Genomic DNA, 24,353 nt, shown 5'->3' on the forward strand with positions numbered 1-24,353 from the left:
GTATACAAGATCTTCACTTTGAAGACAAGAGTAATATATAAATGGAACTCTGTTGATTCTTTTAAAGGGATGGACAGCATAGAAAACTATGCACTCATTTTTTACACTTATTTATTATTTGGTATGCACCATTTTTTGAGAGTGCACAGGTATCAAGGTTGCTCTAGCTTTTTATCATAATCCTTCATTCAAGGATTAGATCATATTATAAAATATCTGCCTGGACAGCATAAAGTATCACGTTTAATACAATAGTGATCTTCAGCAACTTCAAAAAAATAATCACTCTCCTTTGGAAAAAGTTGCTAATATTCATCATATTTCTTATCAGAAAGCAATATTGTCGTTGAAATTAGAGTTTATATTGCTCAATAACATACCTACTCAACAAAGAATCTTTAAAATTCTTTTAATGTCGAAATTTTTCCTTGAATCTTTTAGGAAGATGAAATTAAAATTCATACCAGAAGTGGGGTTCGAACCCACACGGATATAAATCCATTGGATCTTAAGTCCAACGCCTTAACCACTCGGCCATCCTGGTGAGATTTTCACAGGTTTTTTCTATCTGTCATAGTTGCAATGTTCATATGTAATTTGGTGTGCATAATCGTTTTTTCTTCAATTTCTCCACTACCTTATTACTCGTCTTTACCTGTCTCTTTCATATTGTATGCTGTATACAAGATCTTCACTTTGAAGATAAGAGTAATATATAAATGGAACTCTGTTGATTCTTTTAAAGGGATGGACAGCATAGAAAACTATGCACTCATTTTTTACATTTATTTATTATTTGGTATGCACCATTTTTTGAGAGTGCACAGGTATCAAGGTTGCTCTTGCTTTTTATCATAATCCTTCATTCAAGGATTAGATCATATTATAAAATATCTGCCTGGACAGCATAAAGTATCACGTTTAATACAATAGTGATCTTCAGCAACTTCAAAAAAATAATCACTCTCCTTTGGAAATAGTTGCTAATATTCATCATATTTCTTATCAGAAAGCAATATTGTCGTTGAAATTAGAGTTTATAAAGCTCAATAACATACCTACTCAACAAAGAATCTTTAAAATTCTTTTAATGTCCAAATTTTTCCCTTTATCTTTTAGGAAGATGAAATTAAAATTCATACCAGAAGTGGGGTTTGAACCCACACGGATATAAATCCAGTGGATCTTAAGTCCAACGCCTTAACCACTCGGCCATCCTGGTGAGATTTTCCCTTTTTTTTTTCTATCTATCATAGTTGCAATGTTCATATGTAATTAGGTTTGTATGATCGTTTTTTCTTCAATTTCTCCACTACCTTATTACTCGTCTTTACCTGTCTCTTTCATATTGTATGCTGTATACAAGATCTTCACTTTGAAGACAAGAGTAATATATAAATGGAACTCTGTTGATTCTTTTAAAGGGATGGACAGCATAGAAAACTATGCACTCATTTTTTACATTTATTTATTATTTGGTATGCACCATTTTTTGAGAGTGCACAGGTATCAAGGTTGCTCTTGCTTTTTATCATAATCCTTCATTCAAGGATTAGATCATATTATAAAATATCTGCCTGGACAGCATAAAGTATCACGTTTAATACAATAGTGATCTTCAGCAACTTCAAAAAAATAATCACTCTCCTTTGAAAAAAGTTGCTAATATTCATCATATTTCTTATCAGAAAGCAATATTGTCGTTGAAATTAGAGTTTATATTGCTCAATAACATACCTACACAACAAAGAATCTTTAAAATTCTTTTAATGTCCAAATTTTTCCTTGAATCTTTTAGGAAGATGAAATTAAAATTCATACCAGAAGTGGGGTTCGAACCCACGCGGATATAAATCCATTGGATCTTAAGTCCAACGCCTTAACCACTCGGCCATCCTGGTGAGATTTTCACATTTTTTTTTCTATCTATCATAGTTGCAATGTTCATATGTAATTAGGTTTGTATGATCGTTTTTTCTTCAATTTCTCCACTACCTTATTACTCGTCTTTACCTGTCTCTTTCATATTGTATGCTGTATACAAGATCTTCACTTTGAAGACAAGAGTAATATATAAATGGAACTCTGTTGATTCTTTTAAAGGGATGGACAGCATAGAAAACTATGCACTCATTTTTTACATTTATTTATTATTTGGTATGCACCATTTTTTGAGAGTGCACAGGTATCAAGGTTGCTCTTGCTTTTTATCATAATCCTTCATTCAAGGATTAGATCATATTATAAAATATCTGCCTGGACAGCATAAAGTATCACGTTTAATACAATAGTGATCTTCAGCAACTTCAAAAAAATAATCACTCTCCTTTGAAAAAAGTTGCTAATATTCATCATATTTCTTATCAGAAAGCAATATTGTCGTTGAAATTAGAGTTTATATTGCTCAATAACATACCTACACAACAAAGAATCTTTAAAATTCTTTTAATGTCCAAATTTTTCCTTGAATCTTTTAGGAAGATGAAATTAAAATTCATACCAGAAGTGGGGTTCGAACCCACGCGGATATAAATCCATTGGATCTTAAGTCCAACGCCTTAACCACTCGGCCATCCTGGTGAGATTTTCACATTTTTTTTTCTATCTATCATAGTTGCAATGTTCATATGTAATTAGGTTTGTATGATCGTTTTTTCTTCAATTTCTCCACTACCTTATTACTCGTCTTTACCTGTCTCTTTCATATTGTATGCTGTATACAAGATCTTCACTTTGAAGACAAGAGTAATATATAAATGGAACTCTGTTGATTCTTTTAAAGGGATGGACAGCATAGAAAACTATGCACTCATTTTTTACATTTATTTATTATTTGGTATGCACCATTTTTTGTGAGTGCACAGGTATCAAGGTTGCTCTTGCTTTTTATCATAATCCTTCATTCAAGGATTAGATCATATTATAAAATATCTGCCTGGACAGCATAAAGTATCACGTTTAATACAATAGTGATCTTCAGCAACTTCAAAAAAATAATCACTCTCCTTTGGAAAAAGTTGCTAATATTCATCATATTTCTTATCAGAAAGCAATATTGTCGTTGAAATTAGAGTTTATATTGCTCAATAACATACCTACGCAACAAAGAATCTTTAAAATTCTTTTAATGTCCAAATTTTTCCTTGAATCTTTTAGGAAGATGAAATTAAAATTCATACCAGAAGTGGGGTTCGAACCCACGCGGATATAAATCCATTGGATCTTAAGTCCAACGCCTTAACCACTCGGCCATCCTGGTGAGATTTTCACATTTTTTTTTCTATCTATCATAGTTGCAATGTTCATATGTAATTAGGTTTGTATGATCGTTTTTTCTTCAATTTCTCCACTACCTTATTACTCGTCTTTACCTGTCTCTTTCATATTGTATGCTGTATACAAGATCTTCACTTTGAAGACAAGAGTAATATATAAATGGAACTCTGTTGATTCTTTTAAAGGGATGGACAGCATAGAAAACTATGCACTCATTTTTTACATTTATTTATTATTTGGTATGCACCATTTTTTGAGAGTGCACAGGTATCAAGGTTGCTCTTGCTTTTTATCATAATCCTTCATTCAAGGATTAGATCATATTATAAAATATCTGCCTGGACAGCATAAAGTATCACGTTTAATACAATAGTGATCTTCAGCAACTTCAAAAAAATAATCACTCTCCTTTGGAAAAAGTTGCTAATATTCATCATATTTCTTATCAGAAAGCAATATTGTCGTTGAAATTAGAGTTTATATTGCTCAATAACATACCTACTCAACAAAGAATCTTTAAAATTCTTTTAATGTCGAAATTTTTCCTTGAATCTTTTAGGAAGATGAAATTAAAATTCATACCAGAAGTGGGGTTCGAACCCACGCGGATATAAATCCATTGGATCTTAAGTCCAACGCCTTAACCACTCGGCCATCCTGGTGAGATTTTCACAGGTTTTTTCTATCTATCATAGTTGCAATGTTCATATGTAATTTGGTGTGCATAATCGTTTTTTCTTCAATTTCTCCACTACCTTATTACTCGTCTTTACCTGTCTCTTTCATATTGTATGCTGTATACAAGATCTTCACTTTGAAGATAAGAGTAATATATAAATGGAACTCTGTTGATTCTTTTAAAGGGATGGACAGCATAGAAAACTATGCACTCATTTTTTACATTTATTTATTATTTGGTATGCACCATTTTTTGAGAGTGCACAGGTATCAAGGTTGCTCTTGCTTTTTATCATAATCCTTCATTCAAGGATTAGATCATATTATAAAATATCTGCCTGGACAGCATAAAGTATCACGTTTAATACAATAGTGATCTTCAGCAACTTCAAAAAAATAATCACTCTCCTTTGGAAATAGTTGCTAATATTCATCATATTTCTTATCAGAAAGCAATATTGTCGTTGAAATTAGAGTTTATAAAGCTCAATAACATACCTACTCAACAAAGAATCTTTAAAATTCTTTTAATGTCCAAATTTTTCCCTTTATCTTTTAGGAAGATGAAATTAAAATTCATACCAGAAGTGGGGTTTGAACCCACGCGGATATAAATCCAGTGGATCTTAAGTCCAACGCCTTAACCACTCGGCCATCCTGGTGAGATTTTCCCTTTTTTTTTTCTATCTATCATAGTTGCAATGTTCATATGTAATTAGGTTTGTATGATCGTTTTTTCTTCAATTTCTCCACTACCTTATTACTCGTCTTTACCTGTCTCTTTCATATTGTATGCTGTATACAAGATCTTCACTTTGAAGACAAGAGTAATATATAAATGGAACTCTGTTGATTCTTTTAAAGGGATGGACAGCATAGAAAACTATGCACTCATTTTTTACATTTATTTATTATTTGGTATGCACCATTTTTTGAGAGTGCACAGGTATCAAGGTTGCTCTTGCTTTTTATCATAATCCTTCATTCAAGGATTAGATCATATTATAAAATATCTGCCTGGACAGCATAAAGTATCACGTTTAATACAATAGTGATCTTCAGCAACTTCAAAAAAATAATCACTCTCCTTTGGAAAAAGTTGCTAATATTCATCATATTTCTTATCAGAAAGCAATATTGTCGTTGAAATTAGAGTTTATATTGCTCAATAACATACCTACTCAACAAAGAATCTTTAAAATTCTTTTAATGTCCAAATTTTTCCTTGAATCTTTTAGGAAGATGAAATTAAAATTCATACCAGAAGTGGGGTTCGAACCCACGTGGATATAAATCCATTGGATCTTAAGTCCAACGCCTTAACCACTCGGCCATCCTGGTGAGATTTTCACATTTTTTTTTCTATCTATCATAGTTGCAATGTTCATATGTAATTAGGTTTGTATGATCGTTTTTTCTTCAATTTCTCCACTACCTTATTACTCGTCTTTACCTGTCTCTTTCATATTGTATGCTGTATACAAGATCTTCACTTTGAAGACAAGAGTAATATATAAATGGAACTCTGTTGATTCTTTTAAAGGGATGGACAGCATAGAAAACTATGCACTCATTTTTTACATTTATTTATTATTTGGTATGCACCATTTTTTGTGAGTGCACAGGTATCAAGGTTGCTCTTACTTTTTATCATAATCCTTCATTCAAGGATTAGATCATATTATAAAATATCTGCCTGGACAGCATAAAGTATCACGTTTAATACAATAGTGATCTTCAGCAACTTCAAAAAAATAATCACTCTCCTTTGGAAAAAGTTGCTAATATTCATCATATTTCTTATCAGAAAGCAATATTGTCGTTGAAATTAGAGTTTATATTGCTCAATAACATACCTACTCAACAAAGAATCTTTAAAATTCTTTTAATGTCCAAATTTTTCCTTGAATCTTTTAGGAAGATGAAATTAAAATTCATACCAGAAGTGGGGTTCGAACCCACGTGGATATAAATCCATTGGATCTTAAGTCCAACGCCTTAACCACTCGGCCATCCTGGTGAGATTTTCCCTTTTTTTTTTTCTATCTATCATAGTTGCAATGTTCATATGTAATTAGGTTTGTATGATCGTTTTTTCTTCAATTTCTCCACTACCTTATTACTCGTCTTTACCTGTCTCTTTCATATTGTATGCTGTATACAAGATCTTCACTTTGAAGACAAGAGTAATATATAAATGGAACTCTGTTGATTCTTTTAAAGGGGTGGACAGCATAGAAAACTATGCACTCATTTTTTACATTTATTTATTATTTGGTATGCACCATTTTTTGAGAGTGCACAGGTATCAAGGTTGCTCTTGCTTTTTATCATAATCCTTCATTCAAGGATTAGATCATATTATAAAATATCTGCCTGGACAGCATAAAGTATCACGTTTAATACAATAGTGATCTTAAGCAACTTCAAAAAAATAATCACTCTCCTTTGGAAAAAGTTGCTAATATTCATCATATTTCTTATCAGAAAGCAATATTGTCGTTGAAATTAGAGTTTATATTGCTCAATAACATACCTACTCAACAAAGAATCTTTAAAATTCTTTTAATGTCCAAATTTTTCCTTGAATCTTTTAGGAAGATGAAATTAAAATTCATACCAGAAGTGGGGTTCGAACCCACGCGGATATAAATCCATTGGATCTTAAGTCCAACGCCTTAACCACTCGGCCATCCTGGTGAGATTTTCACATTTTTTTTTCTATCTATCATAGTTGCAATGTTCATATGTAATTAGGTTTGTATGATCGTTTTTTCTTTAATTTCTCCACTACCTTATTACTTGTCTTTACCTGTCTCTTTCATATTGTATGCTGTATACAAGATCTTCACTTTGAAGACAAGAGTAATATATAAATGGAACTCTGTTGATTCTTTTAAAGGGATGGACAGCATAGAAAACTATGCACTCATTTTTTACATTTATTTATTATTTGGTATGCACCATTTTTGTGAGTGCACAGGTATCAAGGTTGCTCTTGCTTTTTATCATAATCCTTCATTCAAGGATTAGATCATATTATAAAATATCTGCCTGGACAGCATAAAGTATCACGTTTAATACAATAGTGATCTTAAGCAACTTCAAAAAAATAATCACTCTCCTTTGGAAAAAGTTGCTAATATTCATCATATTTCTTATCAGAAAGCAATATTGTCGTTGAAATTAGAGTTTATATTGCTCAATAACATACCTACACAACAAAGAATCTTTAAAATTCTTTTAATGTCCAAATTTTTCCTTGAATCTTTTAGGAAGATGAAATTAAAATTCATACCAGAAGTGAGGTTCGAACCCACGCGGATATAAATCCATTGGATCTTAAGTCCAACGCCTTAACCACTCGGCCATCCTGGTGAGATTTTCACAGGTTTTTTCTATCTATCATAGTTGCAATGTTCATATGTAATTTGGTGTGCATAATCGTTTTTTCTTCAATTTCTCCACTACCTTATTACTCGTCTTTACCTGTCTCTTTCATATTGTATGCTGTATACAAGATCTTCACTTTGAAGATAAGAGTAATATATAAATGGAACTCTGTTGATTCTTTTAAAGGGATGGACAGCATAGAAAACTATGCACTCATTTTTTACATTTATTTATTATTTGGTATGCACCATTTTTTGAGAGTGCACAGGTATCAAGGTTGCTCTTGCTTTTTATCATAATCCTTCATTCAAGGATTAGATCATATTATAAAATATCTGCCTGGACAGCATAAAGTATCACGTTTAATACAATAGTGATCTTCAGCAACTTCAAAAAAATAATCACTCTCCTTTGGAAATAGTTGCTAATATTCATCATATTTCTTATCAGAAAGCAATATTGTCGTTGAAATTAGAGTTTATAAAGCTCAATAACATACCTACTCAACAAAGAATCTTTAAAATTCTTTTAATGTCCAAATTTTTCCCTTTATCTTTTAGGAAGATGAAATTAAAATTCATACCAGAAGTGGGGTTTGAACCCACGCGGATATAAATCCATTGGATCTTAAGTCCAACGCCTTAACCACTCGGCCATCCTGGTGAGATTTTCCCTTTTTTTTTTCTATCTATCATAGTTGCAATGTTCATATGTAATTAGGTTTGTATGATCGTTTTTTCTTCAATTTCTCCACTACCTTATTACTCGTCTTTACCTGTCTCTTTCATATTGTATGCTGTATACAAGATCTTCACTTTGAAGACAAGAGTAATATATAAATGGAACTCTGTTGATTCTTTTAAAGGGATGGACAGCATAGAAAACTATGCACTCATTTTTTACATTTATTTATTATTTGGTATGCACCATTTTTTGAGAGTGCAAAGGTATCAAGGTTGCTCTTGCTTTTTATCATAATCCTTCATTCAAGGATTAGATCATATTATAAAATATCTGCCTGGACAGCATAAAGTATCACGTTTAATACAATAGTGATCTTCAGCAACTTCAAAAAAATAATCACTCTCCTTTGGAAAAAGTTGCTAATATTCATCATATTTCTTATCAGAAAGCAATATTGTCGTTGAAATTAGAGTTTATATTGCTCAATAACATACCTACACAACAAAGAATCTTTAAAATTCTTTTAATGTCCAAATTTTTCCTTGAATCTTTTAGGAAGATGAAATTAAAATTCATACCAGAAGTGGGGTTTGAACCCACGCGGATATAAATCCATTGGATCTTAAGTCCAACGCCTTAACCACTCGGCCATCCTGGTGAGATTTTCACATTTTTTTTTCCATCTATCATAGTTGCAATGTTCATATGTAATTAGGTTTGTATGATCGTTTTTTCTTCAATTTCTCCACTACCTTATTACTCGTCTTTACCTGTCTCTTTCATATTGTATGCTGTATACAAGATCTTCACTTTGAAGACAAGAGTAATATATAAATGGAACTCTGTTGATTCTTTTAAAGGGATGGACAGCATAGAAAACTATGCACTCATTTTTTACATTTATTTATTATTTGGTATGCACCATTTTTTGTGAGTGCACAGGTATCAAGGTTGCTCTTGCTTTTTATCATAATCCTTCATTCAAGGATTAGATCATATTATAAAATATCTGCCTGGACAGCATAAAGTATCACGTTTAATACAATAGTGATCTTAAGCAACTTCAAAAAAATAATCACTCTCCTTTGGAAAAAGTTGCTAATATTCATCATATTTCTTATCAGAAAGCAATATTGTCGTTGAAATTAGAGTTTATATTGCTCAATAACATACCTACTCAACAAAGAATCTTTAAAATTCTTTTAATGTCCAAATTTTTCCTTGAATCTTTTAGGAAGATGAAATTAAAATTCATACCAGAAGTGGGGTTCGAACCCACACGGATATAAATCCATTGGATCTTAAGTCCAACGCCTTAAGCACTCGGCCATCCTGGTGAGATTTTCACAGGTTTTTTTCTATCTATCATAGTTGCAATGTTCATATGTAATTTGGTGTGTATGATCGTTTTTTCTTCAATTTCTCCACTACCTTATTGCTCGTCTTTACCTGTCTCTTTCATATTGTATGCTGTATACAAGATCTTCACTTTGAAGACAAGAGTAATATATAAATGGAACTCTGTTGATTCTTTTAAAGGGATGGACAGCATAGAAAACTATGCACTCATTTTTTACATTTATTTATTATTTGGCATGCACCATTTTTTGAGAGTGCACAGGTATCAAGGTTGCTCTTGCTTTTTATCATAATCCTTCATTCAAGGATTAGATCATATTATAAAATATCTGCCTGCACAGCATAAAGTATCACGTTTAATACAATAGTGATCTTAAGCAACTTCAAAAAAATAATCACTCTCCTTTGGAAAAAGTTGCTAATATTCATCATATTTCTTATCAGAAAGCAATATTGTCGTTGAAATTAGAGTTTATATTGCTCAATAACATACCTACTCAACAAAGAATCTTTAAAATTCTTTTAATGTCCAAATTTTTCCTTGAATCTTTTAGGAAGATGAAATTAAAATTCATACCAGAAGTGGGGTTCGAACCCACGCGGATATAAATCCATTGGATCTTAAGTCCAACGCCTTAACCACTCGGCCATCCTGGTGAGATTTTCACATTTTTTTTTCTATCTATCATAGTTGCAATGTTCATATGTAATTAGGTTTGTATGATCGTTTTTTCTTCAATTTCTCCACTACCTTATTACTCGTCTTTACCTGTCTCTTTCATATTGTATGCTGTATACAAGATCTTCACTTTGAAGACAAGAGTAATATATAAATGGAACTCTGTTGATTCTTTTAAAGGGATGGACAGCATAGAAAACTATGCACTCATTTTTTACATTTATTTATTATTTGGTATGCACCATTTTTTGTGAGTGCACAGGTATCAAGGTTGCTCTTGCTTTTTATCATAATCCTTCATTCAAGGATTAGATCATATTATAAAATATCTGCCTGGACAGCATAAAGTATCACGTTTAATACAATAGTGATCTTAAGCAACTTCAAAAAAATAATCACTCTCCTTTGGAAAAAGTTGCTAATATTCATCATATTTCTTATCAGAAAGCAATATTGTCGTTGAAATTAGAGTTTATATTGCTCAATAACATACCTACGCAACAAAGAATCTTTAAAATTCTTTTAATGTCCAAATTTTTCCTTGAATCTTTTAGGAAGATGAAATTAAAATTCATACCAGAAGTGGGGTTCGAACCCACGCGGATATAAATCCATTGGATCTTAAGTCCAATGCCTTAACCACTCGGCCATCCTGGTGAGATTTTCACATTTTTTTTTCTATCTATCATAGTTGCAATGTTCATATGTAATTAGGTTTGTATGATCGTTTTTTCTTCAATTTCTCCACTACCTTATTACTCGTCTTTACCTGTCTCTTTCATATTGTATGCTGTATACAAGATCTTCACTTTGAAGACAAGAGTAATATATAAATGGAACTCTGTTGATTCTTTTAAAGGGATGGACAGCATAGAAAACTATGCACTCATTTTTTACATTTATTTATTATTTGGTATGCACCATTTTTTGAGAGTGCACAGGTATCAAGGTTGCTCTTGCTTTTTATCATAATCCTTCATTCAAGGATTAGATCATATTATAAAATATCTGCCTGGACAGCATAAAGTATCACGTTTAATACAATAGTGATCTTCAGCAACTTCAAAAAAATAATCACTCTCCTTTGGAAAAAGTTGCTAATATTCATCATATTTCTTATCAGAAAGCAATATTGTCGTTGAAATTAGAGTTTATATTGCTCAATAACATACCTACTCAACAAAGAATCTTTAAAATTCTTTTAATGTCGAAATTTTTCCTTGAATCTTTTAGGAAGATGAAATTAAAATTCATACCAGAAGTGGGGTTCGAACCCACGCGGATATAAATCCATTGGATCTTAAGTCCAACGCCTTAACCACTCGGCCATCCTGGTGAGATTTTCACAGGTTTTTTCTATCTATCATAGTTGCAATGTTCATATGTAATTTGGTGTGCATAATCGTTTTTTCTTCAATTTCTCCACTACCTTATTACTCGTCTTTACCTGTCTCTTTCATATTGTATGCTGTATACAAGATCTTCACTTTGAAGATAAGAGTAATATATAAATGGAACTCTGTTGATTCTTTTAAAGGGATGGACAGCATAGAAAACTATGCACTCATTTTTTACATTTATTTATTATTTGGTATGCACCATTTTTTGTGAGTGCACAGGTATCAAGGTTGCTCTTGCTTTTTATCATAATCCTTCATTCAAGGATTAGATCATATTATAAAATATCTGCCTGGACAGCATAAAGTATCACGTTTAATACAATAGTGATCTTCAGCAACTTCAAAAAAATAATCACTCTCCTTTGGAAATAGTTGCTAATATTCATCATATTTCTTATCAGAAAGCAATATTGTCGTTGAAATTAGAGTTTATAAAGCTCAATAACATACCTACTCAACAAAGAATCTTTAAAATTCTTTTAATGTCCAAATTTTTCCCTTTATCTTTTAGGAAGATGAAATTAAAATTCATACCAGAAGTGGGGTTTGAACCCACGCAGATATAAATCCATCGGATCTTAAGTCCAACGCCTTAACCACTCGGCCATCCTGGTGAGATTTTCTCTTTTTTTTTTCTATCTATCATAGTTGCAATGTTCATATGTAATTAGGTTTGTATGATCGTTTTTTCTTCAATTTCTCCACTACCTTATTACTCGTCTTTACCTGTCTCTTTCATATTGTATGCTGTATACAAGATCTTCACTTTGAAGACAAGAGTAATATATAAATGGAACTCTGTTGATTCTTTTAAAGGGATGGACAGCATAGAAAACTATGCACTCATTTTTTACATTTATTTATTATTTGGTATGCACCATTTTTTGAGAGTGCACAGGTATCAAAGTTGCTCTTGCTTTTTATCATAATCCTTCATTCAAGGATTAGATCATATTATAAAATATCTGCCTGGACAGCATAAAGTATCACGTTTAATACAATAGTGATCTTCAGCAACTTCAAAAAAATAATCACTCTCCTTTGAAAAAAGTTGCTAATATTCATAATATTTCTTATCAGAAAGCAATATTGTCGTTGAAATTAGAGTTTATATTGCTCAATAACATACCTACACAACAAAGAATCTTTAAAATTCTTTTAATGTCCAAATTTTTCCTTGAATCTTTTAGGAAGATGAAATTAAAATTCATACCAGAAGTGGGGTTCGAACCCACGCGGATATAAATCCATTGGATCTTAAGTCCAACGCCTTAACCACTCGGCCATCCTGGTGAGATTTTCACATTTTTTTTTCCATCTATCATAGTTGCAATGTTCATATGTAATTAGGTTTGTATGATCGTTTTTTCTTCAATTTCTCCACTACCTTATTACTCGTCTTTACCTGTCTCTTTCATATTGTATGCTGTATACAAGATCTTCACTTTGAAGACAAGAGTAATATATAAATGGAACTCTGTTGATTCTTTTAAAGGGATGGACAGCATAGAAAACTATGCACTCATTTTTTACATTTATTTATTATTTGGTATGCACCATTTTTTGTGAGTGCACAGGTATCAAGGTTGCTCTTACTTTTTATCATAATCCTTCATTCAAGGATTAGATCATATTATAAAATATCTGCCTGGACAGCATAAAGTATCACGTTTAATACAATAGTGATCTTCAGCAACTTCAAAAAAATAATCACTCTCCTTTGGAAAAAGTTGCTAATATTCATCATATTTCTTATCAGAAAGCAATATTGTCGTTGAAATTAGAGTTTATATTGCTCAATAACATACCTACTCAACAAAGAATCTTTAAAATTCTTTTAATGTCCAAATTTTTCCTTGAATCTTTTAGGAAGATGAAATTAAAATTCATACCAGAAGTGGGGTTCGAACCCACGTGGATATAAATCCATTGGATCTTAAGTCCAACGCCTTAACCACTCGGCCATCCTGGTGAGATTTTCCCTTTTTTTTTTTCTATCTATCATAGTTGCAATGTTCATATGTAATTAGGTTTGTATGATCGTTTTTTCTTCAATTTCTCCACTACCTTATTACTCGTCTTTACCTGTCTCTTTCATATTGTATGCTGTATACAAGATCTTCACTTTGAAGACAAGAGTAATATATAAATGGAACTCTGTTGATTCTTTTAAAGGGATGGACAGCATAGAAAACTATGCACTCATTTTTTACATTTATTTATTATTTGGTATGCACCATTTTTTGAGAGTGCACAGGTATCAAGGTTGCTCTTGCTTTTTATCATAATCCTTCATTCAAGGATTAGATCATATTATAAAATATCTGCCTGGACAGCATAAAGTATCACGTTTAATACAATAGTGATCTTCAGCAACTTCAAAAAAATAATCACTCTCCTTTGGAAAAAGTTGCTAATATTCATCATATTTCTTATCAGAAAGCAATATTGTCATTGAAATTAGAGTTTATATTGCTCAATAACATACCTACTCAACAAAGAATCTTTAAAATTCTTTTAATGTCCAAATTTTTCCTTGAATCTTTTAGGAAGATGAAATTAAAATTCATACCAGAAGTGGGGTTCGAACCCACGCGGATATAAATCCATTGGATCTTAAGTCCAACGCCTTAACCACTCGGCCATCCTGGTGAGATTTTCACATTTTTTTTTCTATCTATCATAGTTGCAATGTTCATATGTAATTAGGTTTGTATGATCGTTTTTTCTTCAATTTCTCCACTACCTTATTACTCGTCTTTACCTGTCTCTTTCATATTGTATGCTGTATACAAGATCTTCACTTTGAAGACAAGAGTAATATATAAATGGAACTCTGTTGATTCTTTTAAAGGGATGGACAGCATAGAAAACTATGCACTCATTTTTTACATTTATTTATTATTTGGTATGCACCATTTTTTGTGAGTGCACAGGTATCAAGGTTGCTCTTACTTTTTATCATAATCCTTCATTCAAGGATTAGATCATATTATAAAATATCTGCCTGGACAGCATAAAGTATCACGTTTAATACAATAGTGATCTTCAGCAACTTTTTCCTTGAATCTTTTAGGAAGATGAAATTAAAATTCATACCAGAAGTGGGGTTCGAACCCACGTGGATATAAATCCATTGGATCTTAAGTCCAACGCCTTAACCACTCGGCCATCCTGGTGAGATTTTCCCTTTTTTTTTTTCTATCTATCATAGTTGCAATGTTCATATGTAATTAGGTTTGTATGATCGTTTTTTCTTCAATTTCTCCACTACCTTATTACTCGTCTTTACCTGTCTCTTTCATATTGTATGCTGTATACAAGATCTTCACTTTGAAGACAAGAGTAATATATAAATGGAACTCTGTTGATTCTTTTAAAGGGATGGACAGCATAGAAAACTATGCACTCATTTTTTACATTTATTTATTATTTGGTATGCACCATTTTTTGAGAGTGCACAGGTATCAAGGTTGCTCTTGCTTTTTATCATAATCCTTCAGATTCATATTAGATCATATTATAAAATATCTGCCTGGACAGCATAAAGTATCACGTTTAATACAATAGTGATCTTCAGCAACTTCAAAAAAATAATCACTCTCCTTTGGAAAAAGTTGCTAATATTCATCATATTTCTTATCAGAAAGCAATATTGTCGTTGAAATTAGAGTTTATATTGCTCAATAACATACCTACTCAACAAAGAATCTTTAAAATTCTTTTAATGTCCAAATTTTTCCTTGAATCTTTTAGGAAGATGAAATTAAAATTCATACCAGAAGTGGGGTTCGAACCCACGCAGATATAAATCCATTGGATCTTAAGTCCAACGCCTTAACCACTCGGCCATCCTGGTGAGATTTTCACAGGTTTTTTCTATCTATCATAGTTGCAATGTTCATATGTAATTTGCTGTGCATAATCATTTTTTCTTCAATTTCTCCACTACCTTATTACTCGTCTTTACCTGTCTCTTTCATATTGTATGCTGTATACAAGATCTTCACTTTGAAGATAAGAGTAATATATAAATGGAACTCTGTTGATTCTTTTAAAGGGATGGACAGCATAGAAAACTATGCACTCATTTTTTACATTTATTTATTATTTGGTATGCACCATTTTTTGAGAGTGCACAGGTATCAAGGTTGCTCTTGCTTTTTATCATAATCCTTCATTCAAGGATTAGATCATATTATAAAATATCTGCCTGGACAGCATAAAGTATCACGTTTAATACAATAGTGATCTTCAGCAACTTCAAAAAAATAATCACTCTCCTTTGGAAATAGTTGCTAATATTCATCATATTTCTTATCAGAAAGCAATATTGTCGTTGAAATTAGAGTTTATAAAGCTCAATAACATACCTACTCAACAAAGAATCTTTAAAATTCTTTTAATGTCCAAATTTTTCCCTTTATCTTTTAGGAAGATGAAATTAAAATTCATACCAGAAGTGGGGTTTGAACCCACGCGGATATAAATCCATTGGATCTTAAGTCCAACGCCTTAACCACTCGGCCATCCTGGTGAGATTTTCCCTTTTTTTTTTCTATCTATCATAGTTGCAATGTTCATATGTAATTAGGTTTGTATGATCGTTTTTTCTTCAATTTCTCCACTACCTTATTACTCGTCTTTACCTGTCTCTTTCATATTGTATGCTGTATACAAGATCTTCACTTTGAAGACAAGAGTAATATATAAATGGAACTCTGTTGATTCTTTTAAAGGGATGGACAGCATAGAAAACTATGCACTCATTTTTTACATTTATTTATTATTTGGTATGCACCATTTTTTGAGAGTGCACAGGTATCAAGGTTGCTCTTGCTTTTTATCATAATCCTTCATTCAAGGATTAGATCATATTATAAAATATCTGCCTGGACAGCATAAAGTATCACGTTTAATACAATAGTGATCTTCAGCAACTTCAAAAAAATAATCACTCTCCTTTGGAAAAAGTTGCTAATATTCATCATATTTCTTATCAGAAAGCAATATTGTCGTTGAAATTAGAGTTTATATTGCTCAATAACATACCTACACAACAAAGAATCTTTAAAATTCTTTTAATGTCCAAATTTTTCCTTGAATCTTTTAGGAAGATGAAATTAAAATTCATACCAGAAGTGGGGTTCGAACCCACGCGGATATAAATCCATTGGATCTTAAGTCCAACGCCTTAACCACTCGGCCATCCTGGTGAGATTTTCACATTTTTTTTTCCATCTATCATAGTTGCAATGTTCATATGTAATTAGGTTTGTATGATCGTTTTTTCTTCAATTTCTCCACTACCTTATTACTCGTCTTTACCTGTCTCTTTCATATTGTATGCTGTATACAAGATCTTCACTTTGAAGACAAGAGTAATATATAAATGGAACTCTGTTGATTCTTTTAAAGGGATGGACAGCATAGAAAACTATGCACTCATTTTTTACATGTATTTATTATTTGGTATGCACCATTTTTTGTGAGTGCACAGGTATCAAGGTTGCTCTTGCTTTTTATCATAATCCTTCATTCAAGGATTAGATCATATTATAAAATATCTGCCTGGACAGCATAAAGTATCACGTTTAATACAATAGTGATCTTAAGCAACTTCAAAAAAATAATCACTCTCCTTTGGAAAAAGTTGCTAATATTCATCATATTTCTTATCAGAAAGCAATATTGTCGTTGAAATTAGAGTTTATATTGCTCAATAACATACCTACTCAACAAAGAATCTTTAAAATTCTTTTAATGTCCAAATTTTTCCTTGAATCTTTTAGGAAGATGAAATTAAAATTCATACCAGAAGTGGGGTTCGAACCCACACGGATATAAATCCAGTGGATCTTAAGTCCAACGCCTTAACCACTCGGCCATCCTGGTGAGATTTTCACAGATTTTTTTCTATCTATCATAGTTGCAATGTTCATATGTAATTTGGTCTATATGATCGTTTTTTCTTCAATTTCTCCACTACCTTATTACTCGTCTTTACCTGTCTCTTTCATATTATATGCTGTATACAAGATCTTCACTTTGAAGACAAGAGTAATATATAAATGGAACTCTGTTGATTCTTTTAAAGGGATGGACAGCATAGAAAACTATGCACTCATTTTTTACATTTATTTATTATTTGGTATGCACCATTTTTTGAGAGTGCACAGGTATCAAGGTTGCTCTTGCTTTTTATCATAATCCTTCATTCAAGGATTAGATCATATTATAAAATATCTGCCTGGACAGCATAAAGTATCACGTTTAATACAATAGTGATCTTCAGCAACTTCAAAAAAATAATCACTCTCCTTTGGAAAAAGTTGCTAATATTCATCATATTTCTTATCAGAAAGCAATATTGTCGTTGAAATTAGAGTTTATATTGCTCAATAACATACCTACACAACAAAGAATCTTTAAAATTCTTTTAATGTCCAAATTTTTCCTTGAATCTTTTAGGAAGATGAAATTAAAATTCATACCAGAAGTGGGGTTCGAACCCACGCGGATATAAATCCATTGGATCTTAAGTCCAACGCCTTAACCACTCGGCCATCCTGGTGAGATTTTCACATTTTTTTTTCCATCTATCATAGTTGCAATGTTCATATGTAATTAGGTTTGTATGATCGTTTTTTCTTCAATTTCTCCACTACCTTATTACTCGTCTTTACCTGTCTCTTTCATATTGTATGCTGTATACAAGATCTTCACTTTGAAGACAAGAGTAATATATAAATGGAACTCTGTTGATTCTTTTAAAGGGATGGACAGCATAGAAAACTATGCACTCATTTTTTACATGTATTTATTATTTGGTATGCACCATTTTTTGTGAGTGCACAGGTATCAAGGTTGCTCTTGCTTTTTATCATAATCCTTCATTCAAGGATTAGATCATATTATAAAATATCTGCCTGGACAGCATAAAGTATCACGTTTAATACAATAGTGATCTTAAGCAACTTCAAAAAAATAATCACTCTCCTTTGGAAAAAGTTGCTAATATTCATCATATTTCTTATCAGAAAGCAATATTGTCGTTGAAATTAGAGTTTATATTGCTCAATAACATACCTACTCAACAAAGAATCTTTAAAATTCTTTTAATGTCCAAATTTTTCCTTGAATCTTTTAGGAAGATGAAATTAAAATTCATACCAGAAGTGGGGTTTGAACCCACGCGGATTTAAATCCATTGGATCTTAAGTCCAACGCCTTAAGCACTCAGCCATCCTGGTGAGATTTTCACAGGTTTTTTTCTATCTATCATAGTTGCAATGTTCATATGTAATTTGGTGTGTATGATCGTTTTTTCTTCAATTTCTCCACTACCTTATTGCTCGTCTTTACCTGTCTCTTTCATATTGTATGCTGTATACAAGATCTTCACTTTGAAGACAAGAGTAATATATAAATGGAACTCTGTTGATTCTTTTAAAGGGATGGACAGCATAGAAAACTATGCACTCATTTTTTACATTTATTTATTATTTGGCATGCACCATTTTTTGTGAGTGCACAGGTATCAAGGTTGCTCTTGCTTTTTATCATAATCCTTCATTCAAGGATTAGATCATATTATAAAATATCTGCCTGGACAGCATAAAGTATCACGTTTAATACAATAGTGATCTTCAGCAACTTCAAAAAAATAATCACTCTCCTTTGGAAAAAGTTGCAAATATTTATCATATTTCTTATCAGAAAGCAATATTGTCGTTGAAATTAGAGTTTATATTGCTCAATAACATACCTACTCAACAAAGAATCTTTAAAATTCTTTTAATGTCCAAATTTTTTCTTGAATCTTTTAGGAAGATGAAATTAAAATTCATACCAGAAGTGGGATTCGAACCCACGCGGATATAAATCCATTGGATCTTAAGTCCAACGCCTTAACCACTCGGCCATCCTGGTGAGATTTTCACAGATTTTTTTCTATCTATCATAGTTGCAATGTTCATATGTAATTTGGTGTGTATGATCGTTTTTTCTTCAATTTCTCCACTACCTTATTACTCGTCTTTACCTGTCTCTTTCATATTGTATGCTGTATACAAGATCTTCACTTTGAAGACAAGAGTAATATATAAATGGAACTCTGTTGATTCTTTTAAAGGGATGGACAGCATAGAAAACTATGCACTCATTTTTTACATTTATTTATTATTTGGTATGCACCATTTTTTGAGAGTGCACAGGTATCAAGGTTGCTCTTGCTTTTTATCATAATCCTTCATTCAAGGATTAGATCATATTATAAAATATCTGCCTGGACAGCATAAAGTATCACGTTTAATACAATAGTGATCTTCAGCAACTTCAAAAAAATAATCACTCTCCTTTGGAAAAAGTTGCTAATATTCATCATATTTCTTATCAGAAAGCAATATTGTCGTTGAAATTAGAGTTTATATTGCTCAATAACATACCTACTCAACAAAGAATCTTTAAAATTCTTTTAATGTCCAAATTTTTCCTTGAATCTTTTAGGAAGATGAAATTAAAATTCATACCAGAAGTGGGGTTCGAACCCACGCGGATATAAATCCATTGGATTTTAAGTCCAACGCCTTAACCACTCGGCCATCCTGGTGAGATTTTCACAGGTTTTTTTCTATCTATCATAGTTGCAATGTTCATATGTAATTTGGTGTGTATGATCGTTTTTTCTTCAATTTCTCCACTACCTTATTACTCGTCTTTACCTGTCTCTTTCATATTGTATGCTGTATACAAGATCTTCACTTTGAAGACAAGAGTAATATATAAATGGAACTCTGTTGATTCTTTTAAAGGGATGGACAGCATAGAAAACTATGCACTCATTTTTTACATTTATTTATTATTTGGTATGCACCATTTTTTGAGAGTGCACAGGTATCAAGGTTGCTCTTGCTTTTTATCATAATCCTTCATTCAAGGATTAGATCATATTATAAAATATCTGCCTGGACAGCATAAAGTATCACGTTTAATACAATAGTGATCTTCAGCAACTTCAAAAAAATAATCACTCTCCTTTGGAAAAAGTTGCTAATATTCATCATATTTCTTATCAGAAAGCAATATTGTCGTTGAAATTAGAGTTTATAATGCTCAATAACATACCTACTCAACAAAGAATCTTTAAAATTCTTTTAATGTCCAAATTTTTCCTTGAATCTTTTAGGAACATGAAATTAAAATTCATCCCAGAAGTGGGGTTCGAACCCACGCGGATATAAATCCATTGGATCTTAAGTCCAATGCCTTAACCACTCGGCCATCCTGGTGAGATTTTCACAGGTTTTTTTCTATCTATCATAGTTGCAATGTTCATATGTAATTTGGTGTGTATGATCGTTTTTTCTTCAATTTCTCCACTACCTTATTACTCGTCTTTACCTGTCTCTTTCCTATTGTATGCTGTATACAAGATCTTCACTTTGAAGACAAGAGTAATATATAAATGGAACTCTGTTGATTCTTTTAAAGGGATGGACAGCATAGAAAACTATGCACTCATTTTTTACATTTATTTATTATTTGGTATGCACCATTTTTTGAGAGTGCACAGGTATCAAGGTTGCTCTTGCTTTTTATCATAATCCTTCATTCAAGGATTAGATCATATTATAAAATATCTGCCTGGACAGCATAAAGTATCACGTTTAATACAATAGTGATCTTCAGCAACTTAAAAAATAATCACTCTCCTTTGGAAAAAGTTGCTAATATTTATCATATTTCTTATCAGAAAGCAATATTGTCATTGAAATTAGAGTTTATATTGCTCAATAACATACCTACTCAACAAAGAATCTTTAAAATTCTTTTAATGTCCAAATTTTTCCTTGAATCTTTTAGGAAGATGAAATTAAAATTCATACCAGAAGTGGGGTTCAAACCCACACGGATATAAATCCATTGGATCTGAAGTCCAACGCCTTAACCACTCAGCCATCCTGGTGAGATTTTCACATTTTTTTTTCTATCTCTCATAGTTGCAATGTTCATATGTAATTAGGTTTGTATGATCATTTTTTCTTAAATTTCTCCACTACCTTATTACTCGTCTTTACCTGTCTCTTTCATATTGTATGCTGTATACAAGATCTTCACTTTGAAGACAAGAGTAATATATAAATGGAACTCTGTTGATTCTTTTAAAGGGATGGACAGCATAGAAAACTATGCACTCATTTTTTACATTTATTTATTATTTGGTATGCACCATTTTTTGAGAGTGCACAGGTATCAAGGTTGCTCTTGCTTTTTATCATAATCCTTCATTCAAGGATTAGATCATATTATAAAATATCTGCCTGGACAGCATAAAGTATCACGTTTAATACAATAGTGATCTTCAGCAACTTCAAAAAAATAATCACTCTCCTTTGGAAAAAGTTGCTAATATTCATCATATTTCTTATCAGAAAGCAATATTGTCGTTGAAATTAGAGTTTATATTGCTCAATAACATACCTACTCAACAAAGAATCTTTAAAATTCTTTTAATGTCCAAATTTTTCCTTGAATCTTTTAGGAAGATGAAATTAAAATTCATACCAGAAGTGGAGTTCGAACCCACGCGGATATAAATCCATTGGATTTTAAGTCCAACGCCTTAACCACTCGGCCATCCTGGTGAGATTTTCACAGATTTTTTTCTATCTATCATAGTTGCAATGTTCATATGTAATTTGGCGTGTATAATCGTTTTTTCTTTAATTTCTCCACTACCTTATTACTCGTCTTTACCTGTCTCTTTCATATTGTATGCTGTATACAAGATCTTCACTTTGAAGACAAGAGTAATATATAAATGGAACTCTGTTGATTCTTTTAAAGGGATGGACAGCATAGAAAACTATGCACTCATTTTTTACATTTATTTATTATTTGGTATGCACCATTTTTTGAGAGTGCACAGGTATCAAGGTTGCTCTTGCTTTTTATCATAATCCTTCATTCAAGGATTAGATCATATTATAAAATATCTGCCTGGACAGCATAAAGTATCACGTTTAATACAATAGTGATCTTTAGCAAGCAACTTCAAAAAAATAATCACTCTCCTTTGGAAAAAGTTGCTAATATTCATCATATTTCTTATCAGAAAGCAATATTGTCATTGAAATTAGAGTTTATATTGCTCAATAACATATCTACTCATCAAAGAATCTTTAAAATTCTTTTAATGTCCAAATTTTTCCTTGAATCTTTCAGGAAGATGAAATTAAAATTCATACCAGAAGTGGGGTTCGAACCCACGCGGATATAAATCCATTGGATCTTAAGTCCAACGCCTTAACCACTCGGCCATCCTGGTGAGATTTTCACAGGTTTTTTTCTATCTATCATAGTTGCAATGTTCATATGTAATTTGGTGTGTATGATCGTTTTTTCTTCAATTTCTCCACTACCTTATTACTCGTCTTTACCTGTCTCTTTCCTATTGTATGCTGTATACAAGATCTTCACTTTGAAGACAAGAGTAATATATAAATGGAACTCTGTTGATTCTTTTAAAGGGATGGACAGCATAGAAAACTATGCACTCATTTTTTACATTTATTTATTATTTGGTATGCACCATTTTTTGAGAGTGCACAGGTATCAAGGTTGCTCTTGCTTTTTATCATAATCCTTCATTCAAGGATTAGATCATATTATAAAATATCTGCCTGGACAGCATAAAGTATCACGTTTAATACAATAGTGATCTTCAGCAACTTAAAAAATAATCACTCTCCTTTGGAAAAAGTTGCTAATATTTATCATATTTCTTATCAGAAAGCAATATTGTCATTGAAATTAGAGTTTATATTGCTCAATAACATACCTACTCAACAAAGAATCTTTAAAATTCTTTTAATGTCCAAATTTTTCCTTGAATCTTTTAGGAAGATGAAATTAAAATTCATACCAGAAGTGGGGTTCAAACCCACACGGATATAAATCCATTGGATCTGAAGTCCAACGCCTTAACCACTCAGCCATCCTGGTGAGATTTTCACATTTTTTTTTCTATCTCTCATAGTTGCAATGTTCATATGTAATTAGGTTTGTATGATCATTTTTTCTTAAATTTCTCCACTACCTTATTACTCGTCTTTACCTGTCTCTTTCATATTGTATGCTGTATACAAGATCTTCACTTTGAAGACAAGAGTAATATATAAATGGAACTCTGTTGATTCTTTTAAAGGGATGGACAGCATAGAAAACTATGCACTCATTTTTTACATTTATTTATTATTTGGTATGCACCATTTTTTGAGAGTGCACAGGTATCAAGGTTGCTCTTGCTTTTTATCATAATCCTTCATTCAAGGATTAGATCATATTATAAAATATCTGCCTGGACAGCATAAAGTATCACGTTTAATACAATAGTGATCTTCAGCAACTTCAAAAAAATAATCACTCTCCTTTGGAAAAAGTTGCTAATATTCATCATATTTCTTATCAGAAAGCAATATTGTCGTTGAAATTAGAGTTTATATTGCTCAATAACATACCTACTCAACAAAGAATCTTTAAAATTCTTTTAATGTCCAAATTTTTCCTTGAATCTTTTAGGAAGATGAAATTAAAATTCATACCAGAAGTGGAGTTCGAACCCACGCGGATATAAATCCATTGGATTTTAAGTCCAACGCCTTAACCACTCGGCCATCCTGGTGAGATTTTCACAGATTTTTTTCTATCTATCATAGTTGCAATGTTCATATGTAATTTGGCGTGTATAATCGTTTTTTCTTTAATTTCTCCACTACCTTATTACTCGTCTTTACCTGTCTCTTTCATATTGTATGCTGTATACAAGATCTTCACTTTGAAGACAAGAGTAATATATAAATGGAACTCTGTTGATTCTTTTA

The 24,353-nt window shown here is 31.7% G+C and overlaps 34 non-coding genes across 34 annotated transcripts; all 34 read right to left on the reverse strand.

The window, feature by feature from the left end:
- Positions 1-461: 461 nt before the first annotated feature.
- Positions 462-544, reverse strand: TRNAL-UAA (transfer RNA leucine (anticodon UAA)). Its single transcript has one exon. It is a non-coding gene; the product is annotated as a tRNA-Leu (tRNA).
- Positions 545-1,139: 595 nt separating this feature from the next.
- Positions 1,140-1,222, reverse strand: TRNAL-UAA (transfer RNA leucine (anticodon UAA)). Its single transcript has one exon. It is a non-coding gene; the product is annotated as a tRNA-Leu (tRNA).
- Positions 1,223-1,818: 596 nt separating this feature from the next.
- On the reverse strand, positions 1,819-1,901 carry TRNAL-UAA (transfer RNA leucine (anticodon UAA)). Its single transcript has one exon. It is a non-coding gene; the product is annotated as a tRNA-Leu (tRNA).
- Positions 1,902-2,497: 596 nt separating this feature from the next.
- TRNAL-UAA (transfer RNA leucine (anticodon UAA)) lies at positions 2,498-2,580 on the reverse strand. The gene has a single exon. It is a non-coding gene; the product is annotated as a tRNA-Leu (tRNA).
- A 596-nt stretch (positions 2,581-3,176) lies between these two features.
- Positions 3,177-3,259, reverse strand: TRNAL-UAA (transfer RNA leucine (anticodon UAA)). The gene has a single exon. It is a non-coding gene; the product is annotated as a tRNA-Leu (tRNA).
- A 596-nt stretch (positions 3,260-3,855) lies between these two features.
- On the reverse strand, positions 3,856-3,938 carry TRNAL-UAA (transfer RNA leucine (anticodon UAA)). The gene has a single exon. It is a non-coding gene; the product is annotated as a tRNA-Leu (tRNA).
- A 595-nt stretch (positions 3,939-4,533) lies between these two features.
- On the reverse strand, positions 4,534-4,616 carry TRNAL-UAA (transfer RNA leucine (anticodon UAA)). Its single transcript has one exon. It is a non-coding gene; the product is annotated as a tRNA-Leu (tRNA).
- Positions 4,617-5,212: 596 nt separating this feature from the next.
- On the reverse strand, positions 5,213-5,295 carry TRNAL-UAA (transfer RNA leucine (anticodon UAA)). Its single transcript has one exon. It is a non-coding gene; the product is annotated as a tRNA-Leu (tRNA).
- Positions 5,296-5,891: 596 nt separating this feature from the next.
- On the reverse strand, positions 5,892-5,974 carry TRNAL-UAA (transfer RNA leucine (anticodon UAA)). Its single transcript has one exon. It is a non-coding gene; the product is annotated as a tRNA-Leu (tRNA).
- A 597-nt stretch (positions 5,975-6,571) lies between these two features.
- Positions 6,572-6,654, reverse strand: TRNAL-UAA (transfer RNA leucine (anticodon UAA)). The gene has a single exon. It is a non-coding gene; the product is annotated as a tRNA-Leu (tRNA).
- Positions 6,655-7,249: 595 nt separating this feature from the next.
- Positions 7,250-7,332, reverse strand: TRNAL-UAA (transfer RNA leucine (anticodon UAA)). The gene has a single exon. It is a non-coding gene; the product is annotated as a tRNA-Leu (tRNA).
- A 595-nt stretch (positions 7,333-7,927) lies between these two features.
- Positions 7,928-8,010, reverse strand: TRNAL-UAA (transfer RNA leucine (anticodon UAA)). Its single transcript has one exon. It is a non-coding gene; the product is annotated as a tRNA-Leu (tRNA).
- A 596-nt stretch (positions 8,011-8,606) lies between these two features.
- TRNAL-UAA (transfer RNA leucine (anticodon UAA)) lies at positions 8,607-8,689 on the reverse strand. The gene has a single exon. It is a non-coding gene; the product is annotated as a tRNA-Leu (tRNA).
- Positions 8,690-9,285: 596 nt separating this feature from the next.
- TRNAL-UAA (transfer RNA leucine (anticodon UAA)) lies at positions 9,286-9,368 on the reverse strand. The gene has a single exon. It is a non-coding gene; the product is annotated as a tRNA-Leu (tRNA).
- Positions 9,369-9,964: 596 nt separating this feature from the next.
- Positions 9,965-10,047, reverse strand: TRNAL-UAA (transfer RNA leucine (anticodon UAA)). Its single transcript has one exon. It is a non-coding gene; the product is annotated as a tRNA-Leu (tRNA).
- A 596-nt stretch (positions 10,048-10,643) lies between these two features.
- TRNAL-UAA (transfer RNA leucine (anticodon UAA)) lies at positions 10,644-10,726 on the reverse strand. The gene has a single exon. It is a non-coding gene; the product is annotated as a tRNA-Leu (tRNA).
- A 596-nt stretch (positions 10,727-11,322) lies between these two features.
- TRNAL-UAA (transfer RNA leucine (anticodon UAA)) lies at positions 11,323-11,405 on the reverse strand. Its single transcript has one exon. It is a non-coding gene; the product is annotated as a tRNA-Leu (tRNA).
- Positions 11,406-12,000: 595 nt separating this feature from the next.
- Positions 12,001-12,083, reverse strand: TRNAL-UAA (transfer RNA leucine (anticodon UAA)). The gene has a single exon. It is a non-coding gene; the product is annotated as a tRNA-Leu (tRNA).
- A 596-nt stretch (positions 12,084-12,679) lies between these two features.
- On the reverse strand, positions 12,680-12,762 carry TRNAL-UAA (transfer RNA leucine (anticodon UAA)). Its single transcript has one exon. It is a non-coding gene; the product is annotated as a tRNA-Leu (tRNA).
- Positions 12,763-13,358: 596 nt separating this feature from the next.
- On the reverse strand, positions 13,359-13,441 carry TRNAL-UAA (transfer RNA leucine (anticodon UAA)). The gene has a single exon. It is a non-coding gene; the product is annotated as a tRNA-Leu (tRNA).
- A 597-nt stretch (positions 13,442-14,038) lies between these two features.
- TRNAL-UAA (transfer RNA leucine (anticodon UAA)) lies at positions 14,039-14,121 on the reverse strand. The gene has a single exon. It is a non-coding gene; the product is annotated as a tRNA-Leu (tRNA).
- Positions 14,122-14,565: 444 nt separating this feature from the next.
- Positions 14,566-14,648, reverse strand: TRNAL-UAA (transfer RNA leucine (anticodon UAA)). Its single transcript has one exon. It is a non-coding gene; the product is annotated as a tRNA-Leu (tRNA).
- Positions 14,649-15,245: 597 nt separating this feature from the next.
- On the reverse strand, positions 15,246-15,328 carry TRNAL-UAA (transfer RNA leucine (anticodon UAA)). Its single transcript has one exon. It is a non-coding gene; the product is annotated as a tRNA-Leu (tRNA).
- Positions 15,329-15,923: 595 nt separating this feature from the next.
- Positions 15,924-16,006, reverse strand: TRNAL-UAA (transfer RNA leucine (anticodon UAA)). The gene has a single exon. It is a non-coding gene; the product is annotated as a tRNA-Leu (tRNA).
- Positions 16,007-16,602: 596 nt separating this feature from the next.
- TRNAL-UAA (transfer RNA leucine (anticodon UAA)) lies at positions 16,603-16,685 on the reverse strand. Its single transcript has one exon. It is a non-coding gene; the product is annotated as a tRNA-Leu (tRNA).
- A 596-nt stretch (positions 16,686-17,281) lies between these two features.
- Positions 17,282-17,364, reverse strand: TRNAL-UAA (transfer RNA leucine (anticodon UAA)). Its single transcript has one exon. It is a non-coding gene; the product is annotated as a tRNA-Leu (tRNA).
- A 596-nt stretch (positions 17,365-17,960) lies between these two features.
- On the reverse strand, positions 17,961-18,043 carry TRNAL-UAA (transfer RNA leucine (anticodon UAA)). The gene has a single exon. It is a non-coding gene; the product is annotated as a tRNA-Leu (tRNA).
- Positions 18,044-18,639: 596 nt separating this feature from the next.
- TRNAL-UAA (transfer RNA leucine (anticodon UAA)) lies at positions 18,640-18,722 on the reverse strand. The gene has a single exon. It is a non-coding gene; the product is annotated as a tRNA-Leu (tRNA).
- A 596-nt stretch (positions 18,723-19,318) lies between these two features.
- TRNAL-UAA (transfer RNA leucine (anticodon UAA)) lies at positions 19,319-19,401 on the reverse strand. The gene has a single exon. It is a non-coding gene; the product is annotated as a tRNA-Leu (tRNA).
- Positions 19,402-19,997: 596 nt separating this feature from the next.
- On the reverse strand, positions 19,998-20,080 carry TRNAL-UAA (transfer RNA leucine (anticodon UAA)). Its single transcript has one exon. It is a non-coding gene; the product is annotated as a tRNA-Leu (tRNA).
- Positions 20,081-20,676: 596 nt separating this feature from the next.
- On the reverse strand, positions 20,677-20,759 carry TRNAL-UAA (transfer RNA leucine (anticodon UAA)). Its single transcript has one exon. It is a non-coding gene; the product is annotated as a tRNA-Leu (tRNA).
- Positions 20,760-22,032: 1,273 nt separating this feature from the next.
- Positions 22,033-22,115, reverse strand: TRNAL-UAA (transfer RNA leucine (anticodon UAA)). Its single transcript has one exon. It is a non-coding gene; the product is annotated as a tRNA-Leu (tRNA).
- A 600-nt stretch (positions 22,116-22,715) lies between these two features.
- Positions 22,716-22,798, reverse strand: TRNAL-UAA (transfer RNA leucine (anticodon UAA)). Its single transcript has one exon. It is a non-coding gene; the product is annotated as a tRNA-Leu (tRNA).
- A 1,273-nt stretch (positions 22,799-24,071) lies between these two features.
- On the reverse strand, positions 24,072-24,154 carry TRNAL-UAA (transfer RNA leucine (anticodon UAA)). Its single transcript has one exon. It is a non-coding gene; the product is annotated as a tRNA-Leu (tRNA).
- Between the last annotated feature and the right edge of the window lie 199 nt (positions 24,155-24,353).

The sequence above is a fragment of the Mixophyes fleayi genome, chromosome 3 (genome assembly GCF_038048845.1).
Source record: "Mixophyes fleayi isolate aMixFle1 chromosome 3, aMixFle1.hap1, whole genome shotgun sequence".
Taxonomy (NCBI): domain Eukaryota; kingdom Metazoa; phylum Chordata; class Amphibia; order Anura; family Limnodynastidae; genus Mixophyes; species Mixophyes fleayi.